This window comes from Tachypleus tridentatus, chromosome 6, assembly GCF_004210375.1.
Source record: "Tachypleus tridentatus isolate NWPU-2018 chromosome 6, ASM421037v1, whole genome shotgun sequence".
In the NCBI taxonomy this organism is placed as follows: Eukaryota; Metazoa; Arthropoda; class Merostomata; order Xiphosura; family Limulidae; genus Tachypleus; species Tachypleus tridentatus.
In genome coordinates, this window is record NC_134830.1 from 78,570,813 (window position 1) to 78,583,237 (window position 12,425).

Genomic DNA, 12,425 nt, shown 5'->3' on the forward strand with positions numbered 1-12,425 from the left:
CAATATAAAATTATAGTTTATATAAATCGCAGGACCATAATGTCCCAATTATAATAAATAATTTGTCTTGTTTTCATATACCCTTTTTATTTAGAATTTTGTGCATAACGCTGGTTCATAAAATTCCAAGTACTTTTGTTAGTACTTTAAATGTCTTCCAGTTATTTGCAGGTTACGCTAGTCAAACAAAAGCTGATCTGAGACCACTTTTTCACATGTGATAGTATCTACAAACCCAAAGTAATGTCATTAAAGAGGTCTAATTTTGAAATGTTACTTGAATTTGTTGTACGTAATTTGTAGTGGAAGCACTGATTGTTTATTATGATTTTATATGTAAGAATTATCGTTTGAGATTGAGAGACGCGATAATGTGGACTACTTTTTGTCTGTTCCGTACGGAATTAGAGGACTAAACCAATTTAAGTCATTAGAAAATACTTAGAGTGAGCAGTTGACTCTCTTTTTCTACCTCTGTAGAGCATGTATGACCCTATAATTATGAGACAATATAATCTGATATATGTAAAACAAATACAAAGTCAAGAGAAAATGAATCTGTTTGACTTGGATTTAAAAATGAATAGCAGAGACAGGAGTTCAACGCAAGGAGAAAGATTAGCAGATGTTGAGAGAATGAATAGACTGTAAAAAGAAAAGGAAAAACTAGTATAGTTCCAATTATAAACAAAACTTAAGTTTATAATTAGGGGTTATTGAATACAGTGTTAAACAACAATTTGTTATGAGATAATTTCTTATACGAATAAGTACAAACTCAATAAAGTTGAATGTAAAACAAAGTGGTGCCAAAGTGATTCACAATATTGATTTACAATCATGACGTTCTAGTGCTCAGCATAATCTTTGAATGAATTTAACAGATTCGTATCTATCGTTTCAGCACCTGTAAAATATAAGCTTGTAATTGAAGCTGTTAAAATGCATAATAATATGCATAAAAGATGAAATCATTGGACACGTAATAACACATTATGGAATAAAATAGACCATATTAAAATCACAATGTTCAGAAATTTAGGTAAGTCTACTTAAAAACAAACAAAAGGTACGTATCTCAGAATGGCTTTTATGGGTGTTAACATTTTTATTTACAAGAAGAGAAAAACGTTTCGACCTTCCTAGGTCATCTTCAGGCTAAGAAAGAGAGAATTTGAATGTGACCGTTGACGGAAACATGTCTTAGGGACGAGAGTATAAACGGGTACGTGATTGTAGGGGGCGTTGCAGGTATATGTTAGGTTACTAATTAGTATATGTATAAAGGTTTTCCTTTATATTGGTTTAATTTTGGCTTTAGTTGTTGTATAAGTAGGGCTTCTTTAATTTTCCATTTGTTTATATTTGTTTCGCCACTCAATATCCGGGTGTTTTCTATGGTTATGTTGTATTTATTTGATTCGCAGTGTTCATAAACGTGTGAAGATGTTCTTATGTGTTATTTGTATCTAGTTTCCATTTTTCTGCTTGTTTCTCTAATATAGAAGTAGTGGGAGTTGTTGCATTGTATTTTATAAATAATGTTGGTGTTGTGTTTGTCAGTGTAGTTTTTACATAGTATGGACTTTAGTTTTGTACCTGGTTTTTGAATAAATTTGGTGTTTACTGGGATGTTGTATTCTGTTATAAGTTTTTTCCCATGTTTCCGTCAACGGTCACATTCAAATTCTCTCTTTCTTAACCTTAAGATGACCTAAGAAGGTCGAAACGTTTTTCTCTCCTTATCAATAAAAGTGTTAATACCCATACCAACCGTTCTGAAATACATTTTTTTTTCAAGAGGGTTTCTTGTCATCAAGAATTACAAAAAGTATGTAGTTATTTTGGGTCTATATCTTAATGTCAGTTCCTTGGAGCTAACATATCAACAGCAGATGTACTGATACATGCATCAACAAAAGTGAGTTTGCGATTCCCATGGGATGATAACTGTAAACATGCGTCTTGGTTACTGAAGCGTTCACTGTTCAATGTATTGCTGCTATCATATGCAGATAGACGTGGTTGAAATACAACTGTATAGATACTTTAGGGAACACGAGCAAAGCTTGGAGATGAATAACTGAAAAATATGAGTCTTTATTAAACAGTAGAATGGTAAGTGGCTCTCAGAGCACAAACAAGGAGCATAGCAATTAATATTATAATATATGGAATCTGTATAATCAGATGGAAACCCAGGATGACATCGTATCGGTGTAAATTCACACAAGTGTTAATCATGGCTACTGTACTGAATCTGTCATGCAGCTGGTGGTCCCAAAATGATTTTGATCTGAAATTCTATAAACCCTATGTAAATTCACGAGTAACGACATCATGTCATGTCATACACGATATCAATCTATTTCATGTTTCCTAGTTGAATGTACTTTGGGATATATATAAGATTGTAAATAGAAAACACAACTTATCAAGCTTTGGCAGTGGAGTGTCGTTATCTTAACCTTGTGCCCATCTGCTGTGAATATAGCTGAACCACTTATCTAAACAATTAAAAGCAATTAAGATCTATGTGGCAGAGCATGAGCTCAAACAGTGGTGAACATGTTTTTGGAAATTTATCATGCCATTTTGGGGAACCCCAGGAATTAAACTGTAATAGTCAGTTGTTTTTAGATTTGTTCCAGATATTGGCAGTACTAAAGGCTTCATCTATCATTCTCATTTAGATAGTCGTGTTAAGAGGACTATTCAGTTGGTCGACCATATGTTTGCAAGATTTGTCGCATTGGAACAGACCGTCTAAAGCAATAATATTTCATAATTGATTATATCTGACTGGGTAACTCCAGTACAATCTACATGTAGTGTACTTGATATATTGGTGTTTAACCATGATATAAAACTCCCTGTACATATCGAGAAGCTGCTCATGGTCCACAGGAGTATGCGTGGTAATGTAGCTAAGATCAAACAGGACTAATATGCACAATTTTCTAGGGTATACGCTAGATAATGTTGCTCTCAAATAAAAGAAATGGTATGATAAAATTGCAAGGAAAAACCTAGTTTGATTATGCAAAATGGATTTTGTAATTGTATACGCCATCTTTTTGATACCATTTGAGGTCTAGACTCAGGCCCTCATTTAACTATCAGACTTGTGAAATCTTTCATACATGAGCTGCAATAGTATTGTGACCTATTAATAATATAAAGTTTTATTTGATTTAGTACTTTTCATATGTCTTCGCTGGACAGGAAGAAGATGAATCAGAAATAGGGGAATACAAAATAGTTGAAACTGTAGAGGATCTTGTTATAGCCTTCAGGCCATATGTGTTAAGACATTAAAATTAATGTTGGTTTGCTACCTTATTATTGTTTTGAATGAGTCATTTAATAAAAACGTAGTTGTGACAACTTGTTTTATTTCCAAGTTCTGATTATAACTGATAATATCAAATGAATTCACGATGAAAATTTATATATAAAAACAGTAAATCTGTGTTTAGTTAACTGTAATTAATGTAAAAAAAACTTTGATGTAATGTTTGCAAATAAGAAATATTTTTGGAACAAATCAATAAACATTATCATTAGGGTTTTCTGGTAAGTGGACTTAAATGGTGAATTTGTAAATGGTAACCATTTAATGCAAAAAGAGTTGATGCCATTGTTATCATTATTAACCAGGATTAGGTAATTAATTCATGGATAAAAAATAAGTTAACATCATAAGTTGGTATGGTGTCATCTTGCATTAAATTAATGAAATAAAATAAACTGCCAATATCCACAAGTTTGCGGATTGTATTGGTTCCAAAATCACCGTCCAATCATTGTAAGGCAGAAAATGATACAGCACTGTTGCCTTCCCTCAGCATCAACCTTATCTTCAAACCTTACTAGACAATATTCCTCAAGAAATTAACAGCAAATACGGAGCTCATTGACACAAAACCATGATAATTTTACTATTAGCTTCAAATACCAAGTTGAATGTTGGTAAATAAATTTACGTCGCATCCTGTAAAATACAAAAGAATGGCGGTGAGTTAGTGGAGGCTAAAGTGCGAGTACAAAAGAATTTGAAAGAGCTCGTTAAAGCACATCAAGATGCGAAAGAAAGCCTTGAGTTGCATTTGATCAAACGTCCCACAGTAATCATAAATTAGCCATGATGCTAGAAACCCTTCTTATTTAAAGAAGAATCTGAGAACCAACAGCTTCAATGCAGACTATGTAAAAGGTTTTGCCCTTATGTTTTTTCTGATAAATTATGTTATATCACCTCATGAAGCTAACGTCTGGTACATTATACTAGTAGCTATGTTTTGTTTTTATTCCCTGAAGTTGGAGCAAGTTTCAGTGATGTCGAGAAAACCCACTTGTAGAGAAATATATATGTAAAAACGGCTTGTTTGGGTTGAGGAATTTTTTTTACGTAGAGGAGTGAACAACGTTTCGACCTTCTTCGGTCATCGTCAGGTTCACAAAGAAAGAGGTAACTGACCGGAAGCTGACCACATGTTTGAAAGGGGCTGTGTAACTGAGTGTCGGAATGTAGAGGGCAGTGTTAGATGTTTGAATATATAATTTTATTTATTAATATAGGTATAAAGGCGTTCCTTTATACTGGTTTATTTTGGGTTTAAGTTGTTGTATAAGTAAGGCTTCTTTAATTTTGCGTTTGTTTATGTCAGTTTGTTTATTTAGTATTTGAGTGTTTTCTATGGTTATGTTGTGTTTATTTGACTTGCAGTGTTCGAAAACGTGTGAAGATAACTTTTTATGTTCTTTGAATCTGGTTTCCATTCTTCTACTTGTTTCTCCAATATAGAAGTCGTGGCAGTTATCACATTGTATTTTACATTTACATATGTTCTTTACATATATATTGGAGCAAGTTTCTTAGTATTCTACATAAAGTTGAATTTCTTTTTCAATTGTATAATCGATATATTATAAATTATCTTAATAAAATCAGTGTTATTTATAACTCAGAACTTCTTAAGTACTGGTCCAATACCTTAAGTCTTAATACTTTAAACTGTTTTATAGGGTATTGCATGTAAGCTAGTTTCAACCACCTTTGAGCTATGCTTGATTATTATGGTATCAGTTGCCTGAAGCTTATTTGGATCATTTAGGTTTGCCCAAGTATATCTTACTTTTAAAAAGAACTTCTTGTGAAAACTAGTTATCATCGTTTAGTCAGTTTAAAAGGTTTGTTAGTCACGATCATTCAAGACTGTTACATACAACGATTTCAAATAACCTGAAACTGAGTTAAATTTTAATGTTAACTTAAAAGTTAATTAAATGTAGAAATGTATTAAGTTTATGATGTTTGCCTGCAAGATTGATACACACAATTTCTTTCTTTGTTACAAATATATTTTAATATACAAACAATAATACGATTTATAATAAAGTTTTTACAAATAGTTATTACAAATAATAATTTATATACAGAAGTTTTACAAACACTCAAGCAATATTGAGTCTTCTATCCGATTCCGAACTTCTTTAATATTTTATCAGGGGTTTACTACGAGCGAATAACATCTGAGTTGTTATAAACACAATTCACTTAATTGAGAGCTAGCTAGCTCTTCGGTCATCACAAATGAGTTTTTCACTGCTGAAGTTATATAATGTTCTCGTAAAAAAGCTAACACCCGATGTTAATCTCCTTTAAATGATTTGTAATGTTCGAAATCTAAAAAATGTTACTGGTCAAATATCTATAGTTTTCCGATTAATAAATGTTTATCACAGTTATAGCTTTCGAGAATTATTACCAACTCTGCGAACCAACAATATAAACCTTCTTGGCGTTGCATTGTTTAGATTTCGTAAGCTTTGAAGAAGAGTTCTTTAAAATAAACATATAATAATAAATCCGTCACAAAACCTGTCTTTATAAAGATTTCAGATAAGTATTGTATCTAAGAATATGAAATGTTATTTAAGTTTTGAAATTAGGACACACCCTGTAAAATTAACTAAATTATATAGATAAATATATTGACGCATTATTTGTAAAGTCATTGTTTTTAGTATCTACTTATCTTCTGTGTCCATGCATTGCTATTTTTCCTTTGTTTGTTTCTTTTTTCTTTATTTGGTGTTTAAACAGGAAAGTTTGGTTCCATAAGTTGTAGAAAGACGTTTGTTATAAGTATGAAGAACAGAGCAACAGAGAGGAGGTAACAGTAACACAGCGAAATTGTAGTATAAAAGCAAGCAGAGAGAAAGGAATAAGCTGCATCCAATATGCAGGAAGAAAAGACTAATACAAAGAGACAAAGCATATTGTGAAAAATGTAAGAAAACGAAGCTTTTATAGACTATATTCCTAGTACAGTAGTTTTGTCTGTTTTGTAAATGCGTGGTTTACTTTTTTTGCAATTTTTGTTACTTGTTTACACTAAAATACAATAACACGAAAATTAATCGTGAAACTATGTTAATTTTAACAACCATAGCTCAGCTATGTCTCTCATTCTTCCCGTTATTATAATGTTAATTTATGTGTGATCAATTCATTATACCGAATACAACCACTCAAAGTATTATACATATAATATATTTGATTGAGATTTATTTATTGTTTATCACAAACGAACATAGTATTATCAAAATATAATATATTTTCTCTTCCCATAGTAATGGAAGTCTTCATAGCTAAGACAAAGAAACACTCTATGACATATTGCGAAATGTAGCCAAAGTTCAAAAGTAACAACAATAAAATTTAATTTCTTCATATTAACCACTTATTGTTACTTATCCGGTTGATTATCTCATTTCTTAAAAGGACTGTTTTATCTTTAAACGCATTTTTGTCATCACAGTTATTATTTGTTACTAGTAGGATTTTCCTTTAGATCGTGATTTTTACTAATGCTGACATTGCTTCTTTTTCCATATCGTAATAAATCTTGAATTTCGAAAATTATGGAACATCGATAGGTTGCAATATAATAAAGTTTGAAGATAAATTAGCCCAATAAAAAGAAATATCTAATTCAGGTTAACAAATGAATTGTACCTTGGATCGTTATAATGTGACGGTCAACTGTACTATTCGTTGGTAAAAAAGTAGCCCAAGAATTGGCGGTAACTGTCTTCCCTTTAGTCTTATACTCCTAAATTAGGGACTATTATTGCGATAGCCGTCGTGTAGATTTTCGCGAAATTCAGAACAAACAAATTCTTTTCTATTACTAACGCCAGATTAGTTTTTAGAAAAGACAAAATAATTGTATGTAATTAACATGTGAATAAAATGAAGGATCATGTGTAAGTATAGATTCACTTCTGAACTGCTTACAATCAAATTTGTAAATTCACAAAATAGGAAATCAGCTTAAATTAATTCTGTAAATCATTAACATGCCTTAAATACCAGCTTTTTATTTGAACAACGAAAAATTTTCTTGAAGAGACGTGTTCTGTTAAACAAGGAGCTAGTTGCTTTACTTTTTCTGAGGTACAGCTGTTATGACGTTGTATTTATGTTTTTCTCATATTAAAGCCACATCAAGCTATTTGCTGTGTCCACCGAGGAGAAACAAACCCCTGCTCTTTTGTGTTGTAAATCCGTAGATTTACCGCTGTACCAACCGGAGACAATATTAAAATTAATGTTTTCTTTTAATCGACAGTGTTTAGGTTTTGTTACCTGATAGAGTGGAATATTTCGATGATAAAAGTTTGAAAAATCACCTCTAGTGTGTTCGGTTCGCCTAATCAAAATTATTCTGTTTATGTACAATAAACCATCTGATCATCCTGAATAAAATAAATATTTTGAAGTAACAATTTTTCCTGTTAAACACCATTTTGATGTTTTTAAATTATTATAAAGTTTTCAAGATTTACAATAATAAATTAACATAAAAATATTTCAGTTTAAAAAATACAAAACACGACATGAAGATATCTTGCGCTTGGACATACAGTTTAAAATTCCTTGGAGCAGGACTTTTTGAACTATCTTGCAAACACGTGAAGATTTTGCTTAATAACCAGCAACTAATTAGCGAATACATTTTACTGAAAGTATTGTACGCTATTAGCCAACAACAGAGAATAGGAGGACCTTAAATGATTTCGCACTGCTCATTCATGGGGCACCCATCACTTACACGCATGACACATTACCTTAACCATTATTAATATTCACAAAGCAGTTACTGTACTTACGTTTTACACACGTCTAATATTATTGGGGAATGAACAAATGTCAAAAATTTCATATTTCAGCTCTCTTTAATAATAACTTAAGATAAACCGAACGTCTTATTAGACTATCCGGGAAATACAATATTACAATTAAAAGAATGCGTGATAGAAAAAAAAATTCTGTACAACGTAGGCACTGAATCGAAGTCTTTTGTTGAGTTTTCCCGCAAGTTGCAATCTCCCAAATAAAAATTTAAAGCTATTACTCGAAATTCGTGTCATAAGCGTTTATAAATTTATAAGCATGATTTCTAAATTAAATTATTGTTCTGTAGTATTTTTCCTGCTGGTAATGTATTTTCTAAATACTTAATTACAATATATTTAACAATATCTACTATTTATCGTTAACACAATGTTTAAGATGAAATTAAATCCACTTTGCATTTCTTTGTAAATGATCTAATTCTAATTATTTATTTAACTTGTCTTGCACAATCGACTGATTCTTTCTCTTTCAAGTCTTTCTTGTAACTCATTTAGAAACTAAATCTATAACAGTATTGTTAAAATCTATTTCTTTCCTAATATAATTTATTTGATACATGCTTTTTTCTTTGCAGTGAACATAATAAAAGTTCTTTTTCAAATTGCCAAATACTTTTCACTGAACCTAGAACTTTTTATTCTTTCTAGTTTTAATTGAAATGTAGTGTTAAAGTGTCAGTAATATGAATGTCAATAAATGTATTGTATAAAGATTTTGTGAACGTTATAAAATACATTTTAAAATTTTCTCAAATACACCTACCTAATGTACATCTTATTCGTATTTTAATGTACGGTCTATATTTCTGTGAACCTTGTCCATATTTTATGTAGCGGATTTACAAGTGTATTTTTATTTGAATATAGATGTTTGTCTTAGCTAGATATATATTCAGAAATGCAGGTAACTAATATTATTAAATGTGTATAGCGAACTCTCGTCTATTCTCTAAATTTGTATAAGATTCCCAAGTGTAAGAATCAAAATATATGTCTTACAATGTTGCCAACTGAGCCTTCGAGAACCTCACCCAAAAAGTTTAAAAATCACAACACGCGGAGAGACAGTTTAATATTGTTGGTTTGCTACAGTCAGTATATTATAAACCCCTGAAGCTATAATCGTGATAAACGATTATGAATCGAAAAACTGCAGATATTTGACCAGGAACATTTATAGATTTGAAACATTACAAACCGTTCAACTTCAAAGAATTAACTTCAGACGTTAGTATCTCTAAGAGGACATTTGATATCTTCCTTGGTGAAAAGTGAGCTTGTAAATAGCGTGAGGCCAACCAAGAATAGAGCTAGCTAGCTTTCACGTCAAGAGAAATTAACCTGTGTATCAACATAGATTTATTTCGCTCTCCATGAACCGTCGATAAAAGATTCAGTTCCAGAGCTAGAGAAAAAATCAGTATTGTTTGTAAGTTTGTAAAACTCTTGTACATAACCCATTATTTGTAATAAATGTTATGATAAATTGTATTGTTGTTTATATATTAAGATATATTTGTGTTATAAAGGAAATTGTGTGTATCGATCTTGTTGGCAAATATCATAAAGTTGATACATATTGATGTTTCATTAATTTTTAAATTTGAATCAAAAATTAACTCGGTTTCAGGCTCTTTGAAATACAAAATATAATAAACCGGAAGTTCGTCCAAGTAATATGTAACATTTGCAATGAAATGACCCTGAGGATCTTATATGATAAACCATCAAATATTGTTAGATTTTCTTTTCATTTACTCTGCTATCACAAAACTATGAACTGAAAATCAGTCAAAGCAGCTCAACAAAATAGGACTCATTATATTTTATTCTAAAAGAAACTTATAATTTGATGGATGTTAAAAATTGACGTTAAAATAGATATGGCCCAAGGATGCATGAATAGTAAAGTAGAATAATGAATAAGCTTATCATGCTTCCTTCTAAACTGAAATAATTGATTACTCAACTCAGAGTTTAAATTATATACAAAAATCGATATAATGTTCTCAAGGAATATGCTAGTGATAACTTTAGCTTAAAAAAAAGATACAAAGAGAAATTAATAAATGAAAAATAAACACCTTTCTTATTTATCTAATTGTTGTGCATTTGTTCATATGCTACCGTCAGGAAACAAAAATATTTCATTAAAATTTAAAATTATGTGAAATATATCGATTACGAAAAATACAGACTAATAATAATAAATGAATTATGCGCAAGACAAAAAGTGGATTTAGTGCTAACACCAGCATTTCAGGTTTGTAAATACATAAGTATTTGCATGTAAAATTTCTTAAAAAGTTGAAAAACAAACGAAAAACGCCTTGTCGTAACATTGTAAAAACTTAAAGAATACATTATTGATTAAGGGATATTTATTAAATATGAAATATCTTAATTCTACGATTATGTTTCCTCTTCAGCTTTGTAGACTCCATTAAGTATGACAATTGATAAATAAATATGATAGCCTTTTTCCTTATTCATCAAAATCATATAGCATTAGTGACCATACCTTAAAACTATAGTAAAATAATTAATATGGCTCTATATAGAAAGTAATTGAAACTAGCCAGTCTGACATATGACCTATATGTAAAGACATCGACTTCTTAATTCCATTTTTAGTTTTCAACATACGAGAGCTGTTCAAAAAATACGCGGACTGTTTGAATTGCGCGGCTCCAGTTGGTTTTAGGGGAATCCGCTTGGTGTCGCTAGGTTCGCACAGATCAGCTGATTACGACGCCATTTCCCGATTGCAGATATCTTCATTTGTGTATTAGCTACGCGGTTTTAAGTGAAGTGCGATTTTTTTTGTTTGGCGGATGTCAGAATGAATGACCTGAAGGAGCAACGACTCACTGTGAAATTTTGTGTTAAACGTGGAAACTCTGCGACTGAAACTTTTGCTATGCTTAACACGGCTTACGGTGATGTTGCTATGAAGCGTACGGCATGTTTCAAGTGGCATGAACGTTTTAAGGATGGTTGACAGTCCATTGAATATGATGAGCGTCCTAGACGTCCTTCCACGTCAACTGACGACCCACACGTCGACAAAATCAACACCCTGGTGGGAGCAAATCGACGTCTGACTGTCAGGGAGCTTGCTGAAGAGTGTGGGATATCAGTTGGATCTTGTTACGAGATTTTGACCGAAAAATTGAAGATGCACCGCGTTGCTGCGAAATTTGTGCCTCAGAACTCGTGAGTATTTGGCCAAACACTCGATCACTGTTCTTCCCCACCACCCCTACTCACCTGACCTTGCTCCTTGAGATATTTTCTTGCTCCCCAAACTCAAAAGACCCTTGAAAGGAAGAAGATTTGAGACGATTCCCGAGATTAAGGCAAATGCGACGAAGGAGCTGGAGGACATTACAAAAGAAGCGTACCAGGACTGTTTCAACAAGTGAAAACTCCGTTGGGATAAGTGTGTGCGTTGGGGAGGAGAGTACTTTGAAGGGGTCCCAGACCTGTAACTTCTAAATAAAGTACATTTTGTTTTATGACGCCAGTCCGCGTATTTTTTGAACAGCCCTCGTACTTGAAACTGCACAAACTTTTCCATCTTTTGACTAGTTAGAGTAATGCATTATAAATATACTTAGAGCAAAATGTGGGTAAGAGTATAGTATTATAAGACTCACCAGCTGGGATAGAGGTAATTCATCGGATTTACAACACTGAAATCAGGGATTCCATTCTCCTCGGAGGGCACAGAGGATAGCCTGACGTGGCTTTGCTATAAGAAAAATATGTACATAGTATTTTAAAAATATTAATAAATTAAAGTAAAACGTAATTTGTATAGTTTATGAAAGTCTGGCGTAAAAACGATACTTTATTTCAACTTACCAGGTTTCCTTATAATGCAATAGTATTTTATGTCATCGAGACTTTTTATAAAACATTTTAACTAACGTTTCTTAACTAATGTATTGTCGTAACTTTCTTTCTGTATCACAAATAATACTAAAAATCTAAGATTTGTGAATTTCGTTTTAAAATATAAAGACATAAGGCTTTTTTTTGCAAGTCACTGGCATATAAAAAACCGCATGTATGAAAAGTTTACATATGTAAGCTGATTTTTTACACAATCTTATTAATGTTTTTGATAATAATTACTAACTAAACTAATATAGGATACAGTTTAAGCATAATTAGCAAGTCTGTGACGGAATTACGGGTAGTATTTTATTTCC